The following is a 17,404-nucleotide window of genomic DNA, read 5'->3' as shown; positions in this document are numbered from 1 at the left end:
GCTGATGCTGGCTTTGAACTTGAGATCCTTTGCCTCAGCCTACTCAGCCACTGGGATTACAGGTGTGTGCCACCATGCCCGGTTGCCTTCATTACTTTCTTATTGTGTCATTTCTGCTCTGGAACAGTTTTCAAATTCCACTGTGCTGAAGAAACACCTGAGGAAATGGTTCCAGTTGTTGCTTTTCATCTGTACTTCCTAGTGGTTCTTACTCAGTAGATCTCACCTGGGGAGGTGTAGGCCGGATGGTTTAGATGCCATGAACCACAGATTGGCCATGTATTTGGAGATTTCACAGTGTTCTTTTCTAATCCCACATGGGCCTGCTGGTGCTTCACACCCCATATTTGATGGCCTCAGTGCCTTTGCTGTATTCATTTTCCCAAAGATGGAAATGTATCCTCTGTCTCCTAGGAGGTAGGTTTCCTGAGAAGTCTTGTCTAATCTAGTTCACCTTGATGGTTCTTTCCTCTGACCTTCTCTATGCATAGGGCAGTTTTAAAAAGTATCACTAACTTTCCCTATGGGGTTCTTATAGGTATTCATTGTATAATTTTTGATTTATGGTCTGTAGTGCTCATCAGACCATTCCCATTTACTGTCCTACATTAGTTATCTATTTCAGGGCTCCCATATACAGTGTCAGGTGTACATGGTATAATTTGTGCTTTTTTTTTTTGGGGGGGGTTGTTTTTGAGATGGAGTCTCAAAACTTCTGTTTGCCCCTCCTGGTCTTGAACTCATGAGTTAAGGCAATCATCATGCCTTAGCCTCCAGAGCAGTTGGGACTGCAGGCATGCACCCCTACCCTGGCTTTCTCTCTCTCTCTCTCTCTTTTTTTTTTCCTGCCTCTAGATTTATTTATACAAACAGTACAGGAGGACACCAGTCCCCATAGACAGGGGCTCAGGGGTCACACCAGTCCTTCTGTCCTCACATTCACAACTTTTTATTATGGAGCCTTCTCAGGGACCTGGGCACCCTTGGGGGTGGGAGCCGGAGCCAATGCTGATACTGGAACTGGAGTTGTAACCTGGGTCTTGGCTTGGGCTTTGGCCTTTGGCCCGCAGAGCCTGTGCTCCCTGGCCATGTGAGCATGAGCATGTTTCCCGTGCTTGGGATGGGCAAGCAAGGCAAGGCGATCAAGTTTGAAGATGGCACCCTTTGGCATCTTGGGCTTAACCTCCTTTGTCTTTACCCAGGACCTTGACAGCCTCAGCACGTGCACTCATGGCCTTGGTGTATTTGCCTGCATCTTTTTTAGGCCCTTCTTGTTGTGCTTCTTGGCAAAACACATATTTCTCAGGAACTTGGGATCTACCCCCTTAAGAGATTCATATCTCTGTGATTGGGGTTTCTTGGTGCCATTGCTGTGCCATTTTTGGGATTGGTTGTGCATGGTGTGGTTCTTGGACTTGGGCATGTCTGCACCGTAAGCTGCTGCTCCCAGAGCGGTTGAGACCGGAAGCTTCCTCTCTGTTTAAAGTAGAATAATCCATTTCTCTCTGTGAGATTTTAAATGCCTTAAACGTAGGAATAACCTTCAATTTTTTTGTTCTTCACAGTATCCAGTAACTATATTTAGTTTTTTACTTCTAAAGTTTTTATTATTTCCAGTAGAAAAATAGGATAATATGATTTTCTTTTAATTAGAATAGAATTGTGCTAACAAATTGATTTAAGATTGACCACAGAGCCTTCAATTTGTTGAATGTGTCTAAAAGTTTTTTTTATAGAGTTCTTTTTTCTACTTGTTTCTAACCTGTTACATTGAAAAAAAAATTTTTTTGTAGTCATAGATGGACAGAATGCCTTTATTTTGTTTGTTTATTTTTATGTGGTGCTAAGGATCTAACCCAGTGCCTCACACATGTTAGGAGCTTACAGCCTCAGACCTCATATCTGTTACATTTTGATAAGCATGTAACAAGTAGAACCACTGAAGTACTATTGATTGAATATTATCTTATGGAATGTATAGTTGCTAAATATTTTGATGTAAAGATTCCTGTTAGAAACCGTCAGACAGGTATTTCTGAATCTTGCCCAATAAATAAATAAATAAATAAATAAATAAATAAATAAATAAATAAATAAGTCAATCAGAGGCTTAGGGTGTAGATCAGTGGAACCCTAGTGGTTCCATCCTCTGCAGCACCCAAAGAAAAAGAAAGTACAAACTTAAAATATGTAAATAGCTGAATGTATGTATGTGTGTGTCTTACCTTCAAAAAGTTTTTAAAAGATACAGAAGTCATACATGTGTTCTTATAGAAAATACAGGTAAACCTTAAAGAAGATTATAAAACTTTCAGCTCTGGAGATGATTGCCACTCCAACCATTTTGGTGTGTATTCTTTAAACTTCATTTATTTATTTATTTTAGTGGTGATGGCTCTATTTTTATGTTCTTGAAAGTAATTCTGAATTTATTTCTAAATAGACACTATTTTGGAGGGCTGCTCTATCGCAGTATAGTAGTCTGGTAATAAAAGTTTTAAAAAGTCATCACTATAACTTATATTACTGTCTTTTTCAAGTCAAATTAAGTAATTAGCTTATCTAGTTAGCAGAATATGTTCTGATTAGATCAGTGTCTTAAACCAAAAGATAAGGAACTTTTGAATATAAAGCAGTGCTTCTAGAATCCATTTTGGGACCCACTGAGTGTTGTTTTATTTTTTTAAATAGGAAATCGAACTCCAGAACATTTGTTACTTGTGGTTTGAGGAATGAGAGTATTCATGTTCAACTTACTTGTATTTTGGAAGATGGTTTACCACATAATATGTACATTTCACTAGGTATCTTCCCATGCTTCCCATCTTCCAGGCAGACAGGAATCCTCTTAATTGCTGACTAATGTAAATACACAGATTGACACCAATTCATAGAAGGAATATGATAATAGTAGAAGAACAGCCTTGGAGATTTGCTGCTTCTGTCTGTGTGTAACCTTCAGCAATTTTAACCCCTCTGAGTCACAGGTATCTTCATTTATAAGACAGGAATTAGCCCAAACAGAAAAGATTTAATTTGATAAAGTCTGCAGTCCCATTCCATTTCATTCCTTTATTTCTTCCTGTGCCCTGCCATGAACTTATCTCCTTGTGATGATCAGCAGGTAGGAATTGTTTTGAACTACATTTTCCTTCTTATTTTGGTGAAGAAGGTATTCATCCTGCTCCGTAAAATTCATTTTCCATGTTCTGGATTTTTCTGTGTTGCTGCTGGTCTTTGCTCATCTCTTCTGTTATCCTGGCTTTCTTCCTCCTCCTCTTCTTGGTGAACCTTCATTAATCTGACAAGGTTCACCTCAGATGTTACCTGTAGGAAGCCTCCTTCACTGGCCTCAGGGAGGTGCCTGTCCCTCCTGTGTACTCTCGCAGCATCCCCAGTTCTCTTAATATCATTCTCCTCAATAATGGCTTTTGGGGATTTCTTGCCTGATTTCCCCACTCACTTTAAGCTCCTTGTGGACTTTGTTAGTATCTTATTTATCTTATGTAGAGTCTAGGAGAATGAATAGAATCAGTGGTGAATAAACAGCTGTCTAAAAAAAACCAGACAAACAGAAAAAAATGTTTTGCTTTAGTGGCAATATTCAAAATGAGCTAAGATTCTGGACCATGGACCATGATGAACTCCTGGGACCTTTTTGCTTAAACCCAAACCTCAGCTCAACCTGTGGCTGTTTTGGCAAGGTCCCAAGTTGCTATTTCTCTGAAATGGGGCTAACAGTAATAGTATTTATCTTATAGTATTATTGTGAGAATTAAGTGGCCTAATAAGTGAATAGTGCTTAGAACAATGTGGTACATGGTGAGTGCTCACTCAGAATTAGCTATTTATTGTTTTTATTACTATATTACATGAGCTTTCAGGTATTTTCTGTTAATCTTCTGGTAATTTTGATTTTATGAAATATTTAATGAGCTTTCAGGTACTTTCTGTTAATCTTCTGGTAATTTTGATTTTATGAAATCTCCACACAGGAACATTTAGTCTTCCTAATAATGGTATGCAATTATTTGGGAAGCATTTTCATTGTATTACCTTTCATTGGGTTCTTACAGAAGTGAGGAAGTAAACAGGATTAGTATTATCACCCTCATGGGTGTTAGGAGGCAGGGTGTACCTTCTGTCTCTAAATCTGGTGCCCTCCACTACATGGTGCATTGATGGTTCCATTAAAGAAATAAAACAAAAAAAACACCAGACACAGTGATGCATGCCTGTAATCTCAGTGACTGAAGCAAGAGAATTGAATTCAAAACCAGTCTCAGTAATTTAGTGAGACCCTAAGCAACTTAGCAAGATTCTTGTCTCAAAATAAAAAAAGGTTTGGGGATGTGACTCAGTGATTAAGTACCCCTGGATTCAGTCCCTGGTACCCACAGCTTTCATTTAAAAATAATTTTGGGCTTAAAGTTGCAAAAATAGAGCCGGACATGATGGTGCACACCTGTAATCCCAGTGGCTCAGGAGGCTGAAGCAGGAGGATCACAAGTTCAAAGTCAGCCTGAGTAACTTAGTGAGACCCTAGGTAACTTAGTGCGATCCTGTCTCTAAATAAAATATAAAAAGATCTGGGGATGTGGCTCAGTGATTAAGGTTCATTCCCTGGTATCCCTCCCCCACAAAAAAGAAGTTGTAAAAGTAAAGAATTCAAACTGCTTCACACATCATACAGTTCACTCGTTTTAAATGTATAATTCGTTAGTTTTTAGTATATTCACAGAGTTGTATAACTATAGCCACAATCTAAGTATAGAACATTTTTGTCACCTCAGAAAGAAACCCCTGGTCATTAACTGTCACTCCCCATTCCTCTCTCTGCTTTCTCCCCAGCCCCAGGCAACCACCAGTCTACTTTGTTTATTTCTAGATTTACTTATTCTGGGCATTTCATATAGTTTTCTACCTTCTTTGTATCTGATGGACATATTCTATGTAGACGACAGGGCTATAGTGCCTCCATTTAAAACCTGGATCTCCCTCTTATAAGTGTCCGCCTGTCTATTTAACATTTAATTTGTCTCTGCCTTGGTTTCCTAATTTGTAAAGTAGGAGATAATAATATGTGTATAGAGGGTTGTGAATACAAATGCATTAACTTGAAAGCACTTAAGGCTGTTTCTGACCCCAATAAATAGCAGTCTTAACTATTGTGCTAGGATCTGTCATGCTTCTAACTGATTCATTTTGTAGTCTTCCATATTGGTGTTTATTGTTTATGTTGTTAACAGTTAACTTTTCAAGTATGTATATAAAAATTATTCAGATCATTTTTCATGTTGTGTCCTAAATCCTGAGTTTAGAATTTAGTCATTGTAAACTATGTTCTGTCACGAAGACTTAGTTGGTGAAGAGAATTGCAACATTTGGTAGTGTAATTATGCATCCTCATTTGGCACCTTGGTGAATTTATTTGAATGAGAGATGATGCACCCATCTGATTTAGTAAAAGTCAGAGTAAATCTAGGGCATTGGTTTTTGAAAACCAGTGTTTTATTTTTCATTAAAGTGAATTTGTTTCCTGATAAGTTGCTTTTGAAACTAATTAAAAAAAAAAATAACATTTATTTCTCAGACTTCCCCAGATCAAAGAGAAGGTGCATTCTTATAAGAAAAATCTCACCGTGCCCAAAATGTAGCCATCACCACCACCTCCGTACCTGAGAAAACTGCTGATAATTTAAGTGATCTGCCAGATAGTTCAATGAAACTTGAGAAAAACCTCTTGAAAATAGTAATTCATTGTCAAAATAATTTTCAACATAAATATGAATTGAATTCAGATTAGAATTTGTGAGAGGGATTGTGAAATACCAGACAAAAATTTGAAGTCACTGGGTTCGGAATCAGGAGATCTAGGATCAGGACTTGGTACCACTCTGCTGAACGACCTAGGGCTAAGCCACCTAATGTTCTCTGACATTTTTCCTCATGTGTAAAATGAGACAGTTGAATTGGAATAGATGATCTCTTGGGGCTTATCCAGAGGAAAATTAATTTGTTTATTTCTTATGATTAGTAACAAGATACTACGAACTGCTGATCAATTCTCTGTGCATTAGTAAGAAAAGGATATGGAAGAGAAATACCTAAATGTGTATTTTTGCTGTACTTTTCATTGCTCCGTGTTTATTGCCATAGCCTTTCTAGTTTCACAGTGTTGTATGATTTGTATTCTTAAATATATGCCACCATGTGTATTCTCTCTTTTTCAGGCAGCTTTGTTTTTAGTTACTGATGCTCTAGCTGGGTAGTGGAGTACAGGACTAAACTACCTTCCTTCTTTGGTGGTGGAAGTAGAAGTTGGCACCTTCTGTGTTCCATTGTGTTTGAAGCCTTTCTTCGAGTAGCTGCATTTCTTAAAAATTACCTATGAAGTATTTGCCTGTATATAAATGATTTTTGTTACATTTTGATTTTAAATTTGGATTTGTAGTTTTATGGGGGAAAATCATTGACACTTAATACACAGTAACTTTTCACTTAAAGTTGTGAATGTTTACTTTAAAGATCTATTCTGCTTGTAATTGGGAGGTTTTATATTTCATACTTTCTGACACTGGTTTTCACTTGTAGTCCACTAAAACTAAAGAGGTATGCGAAGTTATTGTAAGGGGTCAGTCATCCAAACGAATCCTCAAGTACAGACTAAATAAATAATAGGTCTTGGGTGTTAATGCATTGATATTTTTCACATGTGATTTAAAAAGTTTTATTTAAAAGTACTTATTGGATTTATTAAAATCTGTCATATTTTCTTTTATGATATTAACGATGCAGTTACTATTATATGAAGATCCAGGAAAACCTTAAAACTTTCCAGAGTCACATACATGAAGCTTAAAAACATTTTTTTCTAAAACTATGTCAAGAAGTTTGTAAAGTGATCAGAAGGACCACTGATATCATATATTTACTTAGCTATTTGCACGTGTTAAGGAGTTTCTGTTTTAAGTACCAAAAACGTAAGAGAATTTAAGCAACCTTTGCTTTGTCACATAATAAAACCCACATTATCTTTTTAACAGAAAGTCTCAAGATAAAAACAATAAACATTCAGAAAAGCTCTCAAGAGTTGGTTGACCCTATCTAGACATGCTAAGTTATAAAGAAAAGATAGTAACTCCATTTATGTTAAGATGGTTAGTTTTGTTGACACTATTGGCATTTCGCTCAAAATAAGATATAAACTGTAGAAACTAAATTCAGTTACTGTCAAAAGTAACACCCAATATATTATCATTTTGCGAATAAGAAAATGAAATTTGTTGGGAATTTGAATAGTAGAGAAACGAGATGCTAGATGGTACCACTACCATGAGAGTGTTTCTGACCATTAAAGGAGCATGTTCCATGACAGCTTAAATTGATTGATGATTTCCCAGTTTCTGGATTAACTTTGAGCAGGTTCATGTGATATTCTCAGTTACTTTCCCTGTATTCTGTTTGGAGGGGAAGAGGTGTGGTTAAATTCAGCGATGTTGCTCACAGTCAGGGAAGAAAATACTGTGGTCTTTTGATGAGGAGCCAACATTTGTCAAAATCCCACGGAGCCAGTCTTCAGATCCAGGGTTCTAATTGGCTAAAGACTTTCTTCAAAATTCTTTTACTTCCTTGCATTTTCAAAGGATAGGAAATACTGTCACACTAACATTTATGCATTTCTGTATAAAATGCTTAGAAATGATATGAGATGGGTATTGTACATTTGTAATGATAATTCTCTGATTAAGGTCAAAATGTCATGGAAAAATGGAAAAACTTAAGCAGGAGAAAAGAGTTTATTTTTAGCAATTTGGAATGTTCCATTTAAAAGCAGTTAAACTGGCTAGAGCTGTGGATGGGGGAGGGGTTCTGGAGTGGTTTAAAGGCCATCGCTATTATGGTGAGTGCCTGACATTTTGTTTTGAAGTGTGTCTGCCTGTGTATTTTAGAACCAGAAAAATTTCTTGGAAAACTGCCTTTTCTACTGTGCACCTAGATAATTTTTTTTTTATTCCAAATCTAGAATTAAGATTTTAATTTTTTATTAATTGCCAGGTCTGTCAATCTTTCAGACATTTTGCTTCTGTGATTATTCATTCAAGATTTAAGCAGAAGAAAAACCTCATCAATTAGTTTTGATCTTTTAGGTCCATAAATTGAAAGGGAAAGTTAGAATCATTTAAATTTGCATATAAGATTTTTCTAAATTAAACTATCAATGTTTAGTAAATATAAAAAATAAGCATTCTGCTAAATTAACCTACTCTGTATGTATTTTCTTAGCTGTTGATTGCTTATGGTTCAAGAGGGCAGCTGGGTGAGGTTTCTTAACTCTTTGAGGTTGATTTGGCATATTTAATTACCCCTTAAGTGGATCACTCTTAAGGGCTTAACAATGTCAGTATAATATTGATGGATAAATAATGAACACCAATGCATTCCAATGTATGATATAGAATAATCCACAAAACTTGATTTATGAAAGTGGTGACATTCACCAAAGCAAGTCTGAGACTTATATTTGAAAAATGAGGTCTGCAAACTCTTTTTAAAGTCTTAAAATGACTTTTGGCTTAAAAAAACCCACATTTTAAAATGTTCAACATCATTAGCATTACGGAACTACAAATCAAAATTAAACAGATTTTATCTCACACCAGTCAGAATGGCAGTCATCAAGAATATAAATAATAATAAATGCTGGAGAGGATGTGGAAAAACAGGAACAGTTTTACATTATTGGTGGATTTGTAAATTAGTACAACCACTATCGAAATCAGCCTGGAGATTCCTCAAAGACTAGAAATGAAATCATCACATGACCCAGCTATACCACTCCTCAGTATTTATCTCATACTACAGTGATACATGCATGCCCATGTTTATAGTGGCACAATTCATAATAGCCAAATTATGGAACCAGTCTAGGTGTCCATCAGTGGATAAATGAATAACGAAAACGTGGTATATATACACAATGGTGTTTTATTCAGTCATAAAGAAAGATGAAGTTAGATCATTTTACAAGAAAATGGGTGGAACTATTATGTTAAATGAAATAAGTCAAACTCAGAAGGTTAAGTAAGGGTCATTATATTTTCTTTTGTTATGTGGAAACTAGAGAGAAAAAGGAAAAGAAAGTTGGGGGAGGATCTCATGAAAATCAAAGGGAGTAGAGGAAAGGGTCCAAGGGGCTAGAGACAGGGAGGGGGAAAGTGCTGGGAGGTGGTATTGGCCAAATTATGTTGTTAAATTGTGTATTGTGTGCATGTATGAATATGTAACAACAAATCCCATCTGTATGTACAACTGTAATACACCAATAAAAATTGTGGGGAAAAGAGGAAAAACATCTCACATTCTTGAAAAAACCCAAACAAACCAAATTAGTATATATCTGTTCAGACTCTGTCTATGGATATACATATGTATGTGCATATTATTTTTACAGAAATAAAGATTGTGCTTTTCCCTACAGTCAGGCTATCACTGAATATTCTTGGTCCTGTTAATTTTTACTAATTGGATGGATCAGAAAGTTGTATCTAATTTTTATTATAAAACTTAAAAAAGTTCTTGTTTAAAAAAAGAACAAATAATTTGAACAGATAACTATTAGGAGCAGGAACATTCTCTCTTCTGAATAATTGATCATCATTATTGCTGAGGTTGAGAAACCTTGTGCTATAGTTTGGATCTTAAGTGTCCCCCAGAGGTCCATGTGTGAAAGCTTGTTCCCTAAAGTGGTGCTACTGTGAGGTGGGGCCTAGTGGGAGGTCTTTAGGTCATTGGGGGCATGCTCTGGATGGGGAGAATGGGACCCCAGTCTCTTCCTCTTCCTCTCTTTTCACTTCCCAGCCATGAGGTGTGTGCTTTTGCTTCACTACTACTTCTGCTATGATGTGCAGGCCCAGAGCAGTGGGGCTGATGATTATGGACTAAAACCTCCAAAAGGGTATGCCAGAACAAACATTTTCTCTTCATAAGTTAATTATCTCAGGAATTTGTTATAGGGATAGAAAGCTGACATTCTGAGTGCTATACCAGCGAGTTGTCTTTTTTCTTAAACTATTTCTTCCCCATTTTTTGTGACTACATGGCAGACTGACTTTTAGAGTGGCTGACTAACGTGGTTACTTTTGAAGACTGTGTTGTAATTTCTAGTTTGAAAAAATGTATTGCTCAGAGATTGAGACTGGAAATTGAGACTGGCAGGTCGTTAGGTAAATCTTGACTAAGCGAAGCCTGGTTTCTTCTCTGAGTTGTTTAAAGAATCAGCTTCTGAGTTTTGGTAAGCCTTTTTGGTAATTTTTGGGCTAGAAGGTTGGCTATCATTACTTTGATGGTATACCTTTCCACTCAAATGCAGAAGTAAAAAAAATCATTTAGCTCAACCCCTAAACCAAAATCAAACAAAATACCCCAAAATGAAAGTAAGATACTGGTGAGCAAGGTGAGCCTAAAGTTAACTATTGTTATACCACATTTCATGTTTGTACTTTTTTTTTTTTTGGGTGCTGGGGATCGAACTCAGGGCCTTGTGCTTATAAGGCAAGCACTCTACCGACTGAGCTATCTCCCCAGCCCCTCATGTTTGTACTTGACCTAGGTTAGCATAAGAGAGACCTAACTGGTATGACTGTCCTGAGTGCATTTCCAGTGAAGAGGCTGGGAGAGTTCAAAAGAATGTTTTGAGTCATCAGATCCTTTTAAAATGCCAGATTCTTTCCATGGGGTTAATTTAAACCTGTTATGACCCTTTAAAAAGTCTTCACAAGAAGCCTCAGAGCTATAATAACATGGAATGCTGTTTGTTTAGTAGAAGTCTTTCAAAGGGCACATTTATATTTGACCACATTTCTTATATTATCAACCATAATGTATGAAAGAAACAGGAATTTTTGGGTTCTTCACTGGAAAGAACAGCCACTTGGAGCAGAGATTCTTATGAAGTTCTTTTTCTTTTGAATAAGAAGTACACTGTTCTATTGGAAAATAAGATAGACTATTCTTCCTTTCCCAAGACAATTTAGATTTAGGTTAACATATGAAGTGTATATGAGGGGTGTAAAACTTTAGTGCTGTATTTACTTAAGATACACCTGTAATTCTTGTTCAGAGATATTAAACTAAGTTATGTTATTGAAGAAAAAAGAGTCATTGAGTTTCTTTTATGATCATAGAGGAGAAAGTTTCTGGGTTACCCAGACCCAAAGGAATGTAAGTTTTCCCTTTTGTGTTCTGTTGTCTTTCTTTGTTCCCTTTGTTTCTTTCATTGTCTTAGTTTCATGCTCTCTACTAATACACATTAATGTGATACAAACCCAAAATGTGAGCCACATATATAATTCAAATTTTTTAGGAGCCAGGTTTAAAAAAACAAAAAAGGAAACTGATGAAATTAGTTTTAATAATATACTTTGTTTAATTCAATAGATCTAAAATATGGTTGGTTGGTTCCAGTTCTTCTGCAGATACCAAAATCATTAGATGCTCAAGTCCCTTAAATAAGATGGTATAGTATTTGCATATGACCTATTAAACTCCCACATACTTGAAATCATCTCTAAATTACTTGTCAGTGCAGTGTAAATGCTATGTACATAGTTGATATACTCAATCTTTTAGGCAATAACAATGAGGAAAAAAGTCTGTACATGCTCACCACAGACACAATTTTCTTTTTCCAAAATGTTTGTGGTTCAAGGTCCTTAAATCCATGGATACTAATAAACCTGTGTGTATGAAGGGCTGATTGTATTACCTTTTTAACATGTAACTAATACAAAAATGAGTGATTTTACATTCTTGTTTAATATTATCTCTTTGAAATCTTATGTGTATTTTAGAGTCATAGCACATACAGTTATAGGTTATATTCAAGTGCTCAGTAGTTGCATGTGGACCAGCAGTTGCCATATTGGATAGCACAATTTTAGTTTATTTCCCCTCTGAAAGAATTTTATACTTACTAGTTAAGACTCTTAGGCAAAGGTTTTCATATGTTAGCACATACAGTGTTAAGAAAAATACATATATTTGTATGTGATAACCTCAATTGTTTGCAACAATATCTCATGTTTTAGTGTTGTAGTGATGGCATAAACTGGTATGGACTTTATTCATTTTATTTTATTATTATTATTTTTATTACCCTGGTTTATGTAATTTTTTAATTAAAATTTGTTTATTTTTACAGACTGCATTTTGATTCATTGTACACAAATGGGGCACAACTTTTCATTTCTATGGTAGTACAAAATGTAGATTTAACCATTCATGTAACCATAAATATACGTAGGGTAATACTGTTTCATTCTACTCTCTTTCCATCCCCCACCCCCTGCCACCCCATTTTCATTTTATTTGTAGCTGTGCATGTTCCAATTTTGCAGTGACCTGTTCTTTGAAAACAGGTTTTGTAGATGAATAAAGCATCACCCAGAGAAAAGGAAAATAACTTTTAGTTGAATTAAATTGATAAATACTCTGATAGAAACATTCAGAACCTCAGTGTCATCAAGAAGTTTGTTCATCAGTGAAATAAAGAAGTTGGGTATTTGGTGAACAGCATTGAGTGTGATGCTACATAAATTTTTGAAGGAAGAAATGGGCTTTCATTAATGACTTTATAAATTGAAGATAGGACTAAGTTGGATTTAAACTTCAGTAAATGAAACTTGGAGTTTTGGGACAAAGATGTTTTATATTGAGTGAGGTATGTGAGAGTTAGTGACACTTGAATGATGAATCAATGTGTTTTTTTCCTTCCATTTTTTTAAATTGATGCATTGTATTTGTATATAATGATGGGATTGGTTGTTACGTATTAGTATGTGTATACAACATAACAATATAATTTGGCCAGTATCTCTGAATTAATATTTTATGCTCATTTTTTTTTTTTATCTTCCAAATGTTGTTTGGTGGGCTTGTATTACTTTTTAAATCAGAAATAAACTCTCAAGGAATTAAAGGAAGGAATTCTAAATGAAAGAAAAAATTTAGATCCCCAAACCACTAATAGTACACAAAAGTGAAGAGGTTTGAAGACCTAAATTATAATTCTGCTTCTGTCATTAACCATCTGTGTGATTTGGGGTAAGTTTGTTAATATGTACCAGTTTCTTTTGATTCATTTGCAAAACCAGAAGTTAAAGTTAATTAGATTCTTTAGATCTTTTTGGCTGCCTTTTGGGCAGGTTTTCATTTTTTTTTTTTTTTTTTATAAGAAATGAAAGGGGTTAGAAACTTTGCTTCTCACAGGGCCTGGGTACAGGTGTGGCTTTATGGGCAGCTGTATTTAAAATAAATTACTAGTTATAGAAATGTGGGTTTGAGACAGTTTATCTCTGTTTATATTATATGCCAGTATCACAGATACTGTAGGGACATAGATATAATTAATTTAATTCTCAAAGGTCATACCTTATTGCAGTGTGGGTCAAATTAAGTGCTATAAGAGAGGTGTGAGTGAGGGACCCAACAGCAGAAAGGAAGGGAGAAATCACATTAGGCTTAGGTATCAGCTAGGAAGGTCTTTAAAGAAAAAGCAGCATTTGAGGGGGCATCTATGTATGTGAGTGGAGAGGGATGAGGAAGGGAAGAGCATCTGATACCACCAGACTAGGGGAATGAAGGCTTGCATGGGGTGTGTTTGAGAAAGGTTCTTGCTGAATTGCCCAGGCTGGCCTAGAACTCAGGACTCCAGTGATCCTTCTGCCTTAGCTTCTGGAGTGCTGGTACTACAGGTACATGTCACTGCACCCAGCTTATTGCACGAGCTTTTAACCTAACCATGCTAACCCCAGTTTGATTAGGGTATGGGTTTATATGGGACAGCAGGGAAGGAGGGACCAAGAAAGCAAGAATGGGATAGGAAAGGAAATGGGAAGGGAGGGATAGTGGAGTACTGTTCATCTCATGTGTTTTGCAGCTTTATATTATGGTGTAATCCTAATAATGCTGTTAATAAACACTTGTAGTAGTTTTATATCTAGTATGTGTATAATTTAGTACACATCACACAGTAAGAATGCTGGTATACGTACCTAATAGATATTTGTTTATAGAATGTGTGAGAGAGAGAGAAAGAGAAAGTAGGGGGGTGAGGAGAAGGGAGAACAGAAAGGAAAGAGGTGGTTTGAGAGGGAGGAGCTAGAACTAAAGGTAATTAGGGTACACCTTTTAGAGGAGATGCCTTTAGGGGGTTTATCTGTCACATATTTGTCATGTTTGTATGGTTACACAGACAATAAGAAATTAATTCTTATACATTATCTGTAGACTTTTTTCCTTGAATAAAAAGAAAGCATGGAAGAGGCTACTCACATTTCATAGTTGACCTTGTTGCCAGTATGCTTTGATTTGAACAGCAGCACTACCAGCTTACTTGTGAATCTGAGAGATATTAGGCCAAAATTGTACAAAAGAAATTGTTGCGTCAGTGGATAGAACATTTACTTTTGTAAAAACAAGAAAGGTGGAGAAGCTAAAGAAATCACTGTTGAGTTTGGATATAATAATTGCTTCAGGGGAAAGATTTCTTTCTTTCTTTCTTTTTTTTTTTTAAGTAAGGAGTTCCTTACCTTAAAAAGGCATTGTTCCTTAATATTGGAATATTGTCGAAGTGTATCCTCTGAGAGAAGGTGAGTAAGCTTGCCAAATTTGCTGTGGGCAATTCTTTTTTTCTGCTTAGTCTTACTATGAATTTTAAAAAAAAATCATTGGTGTACATGTGTTCATTGTAGATTATTGAAATATTAGGTCATAAAAATTAAACTTTGTGGTGCTGATTCAGTTGTTTTTAAACCTCTCTGTATCTTTAATAGCCTGAGAAAACTGTGAAGGACTTCAAAAATATACTTGGCCTAGCTTTAGAATTTGTGTTTGACCTTCTTGATCTTTTGAGTAAGTTCTGAATATTTCTTTTTGGTTTGAATTATAATATTATGTCTATGGTACTGAAAATGATTTGTATAGCCTTATGCTTGCCATCGTCTCATTCTTCAGGAGCTGCTTTTAATGGAATCAGTGCATGCTTAAGACAGATGAAAAAATATTAATAGTAGTGTTAATGTAGACCAGTTCTTTCTGAAAAGGGAATGGTTAGAATTCCTTGGTACTCTTTATACTCAATCCTGGTTGTCAGGGGAGGGTTATCATCCATTTGGGCACGTTCATTTTCCCCTCTTAGATGCTTAAGTCTATGTCTCTAAGGCTCGAATTTTCTCCAGTCCAGATTTGCTTTTCTAGCTATTGACTGGCACTTCAAATTTAGCATGGCAAATTTCTCCAGGATCTCTTCTTTTGTGATTTTCCACTTTGGGTAAAGGTGCCACCCTTTTTTGTGGTCTGAGCTCCATCTCTCTGGTCCTGAGTCTTTCTGCTGAGCCTTCAATGACTTTTTGAACCTCTCCTGCCTTGTTCTCCCACCACTGCTGTACTGCCTTTCATTTTTCCTATTGCTGGAGCCCCCAGTGGGACTCTGCCTCCAGGTTGGCCCCATTGGAGCCACCTTTCACAGAGCTGCCTCATGAGCTGATAGAATGTCTGTGGTCTTCCACTATAGAAAATGAAAACCCCTTTGACTGCCCCTGCCTTCCTCTCTGTGGCTTCCTATATCCATTTACAAATTTGCTAGACTAACTGCCAGGAGCTGTCTGGGTTGAATGCATTCATCTCATACTCCTCTCTGCTCTCACAAGGCTGATTTCTGCCCTGGAGAGCCTGTCTTCCTCTTATGCTTCTGGCCAACTTCTTTGGCTCTCCCAACACTTGGCTCAGATATATATAAGACGTGGAATTGTTTCCTCCTCAACATTCCCATTAGCTTTAATCTCCTATGGTACTTAATGCTTTGGTGCTATAATTAGGTAAATGTCTGCTTTTTCCATAAATCTATGAAGTTATTTTATTTCAAATTGTGAGCTTGCCCCTCCCTGTTTCCTTTCCTTATTCTCTTTTTTCTATTGCTCTTGTCTTCTTTCAACATACCGTATAAAGTTCTTCTTGATAATATTTATTATCTGTACCCTGTTATAACACAACATTGAGGGCAGAGCTCTTCATCTCCTTGTCTGTTGCTATAATATTATTGCCTATTACTGTGTGTCACACTTAGAAAATACACACAAATATTTGTGGAAGAAATATGTTCTTGTATGTCCAGATTCCCACTCCCATTAGCCATTGGTAAATTGAACTGATGGTGAGCAGTTTGTTCTGTTAGACTTTCTAGGTGATGTCTGTCTGTGCTCTTGTTTGGTACTTAGAGGTACATTTAATTAACTACTTTAAAGGATTTTTATACATTAAAACATTTCTCCTTTTGTACAAGTCTGAGGTACTATTAGTTTCATATGTCTTACTTTGAGATGTTTCATGCCTACTCATATTACCTCTCTTTATTCTATAAGCTGAAACTCAACAACTAAATAATTTAGACAATTTTTCCTTAAAGCTCCTGCTTTCAGAATACCATCCACATGGAGTCCAAAATCACATGTGCCCCATGGCAGCATTTTTCAAGGATTTTTGCTTGTATAAGCTAGGAACAATTTTGTGTTTTGTATTGATTCTGATTTTTTTCACATAGCATGTTGCATAGCTTGTCATTTCCAGTATATTATAAAAATCAGTATTTAAGGATCATACTGTTTTATTCATAAATATGTAGCCAGTGGAATTTGTTACCATCATTATCTTCTAAAAAATGAAAAAAAGCTCTTTAGTCCTTTCTTGTTGGAAGTTATATTTCTGTTCGACTCTGCAAAATTTTATCAGAATAAAAAACATATTTTAGACTTGAAAGTCTTACTGATAAACCTTTTTATACTTTCTCATAAAAATCAATTGAGGCTTAAAAAAATATGAAAATGTCTTGTGACCATAAGGCTCTAAATGTTAATTCAGTCCAGAAGTAACAGAACTTATTGGTATTCCCATATAAATAAACCAAATAAAGTTATTACATATTTTGATAAATGTTAAAAATAGAAATTGAGAATTTATTAGAAATACATCTGTTAATGAGGTAAACAAGTCTCCGCTTCTTTTTTAAAAAATAAACTTTTAGTATCTGGATGAATTTTGATTTTTGCCAGACTGAGGATTCTAGTTCATATTTTTGCTTTTTTCTTCTGTCTTTAAAAATCACTCACAAATTCTATTTATATAAATAAAAGATGGGCATAGTCAGAATTCTGTAATTGTAGTGTCATTAAATTCTTCAGATTGTTTGAGGTACATGTCAAAAAATCAAATCTATCACCAAATACTATTTTTGATGTCAGCTGACTAGACTCTTTCAAAAGCAATGAAACTGCCAGAGTTGAAAAAAGAATTTGCTTTCAAATTGTTGGTTACTCATTTTCTTGATAGGGCATCAGGATCTCAGTTA

The 17,404-nt window shown here is 35.7% G+C and overlaps 1 protein-coding gene and 1 pseudogene across 3 annotated transcripts in view; one reads left to right on the top strand and one right to left on the bottom strand.

Annotated features, from left to right (window-relative positions):
- The window catches only part of Ppp2r5e (protein phosphatase 2 regulatory subunit B'epsilon), a 160,949-nt gene that overhangs the window by 42,763 nt on the left and 100,782 nt on the right, over positions 1-17,404 (top strand). The window lies entirely within an intron of this gene.
- Positions 953-1,423, bottom strand: LOC124973998 (60S ribosomal protein L29-like; annotated as a pseudogene).

The sequence above is a fragment of the Sciurus carolinensis genome, chromosome 2 (genome assembly GCF_902686445.1).
Source record: "Sciurus carolinensis chromosome 2, mSciCar1.2, whole genome shotgun sequence".
In the NCBI taxonomy this organism is placed as follows: domain Eukaryota; kingdom Metazoa; phylum Chordata; class Mammalia; order Rodentia; family Sciuridae; genus Sciurus; species Sciurus carolinensis.
This window is presented reverse-complemented; position numbering and strand designations above follow the sequence as displayed.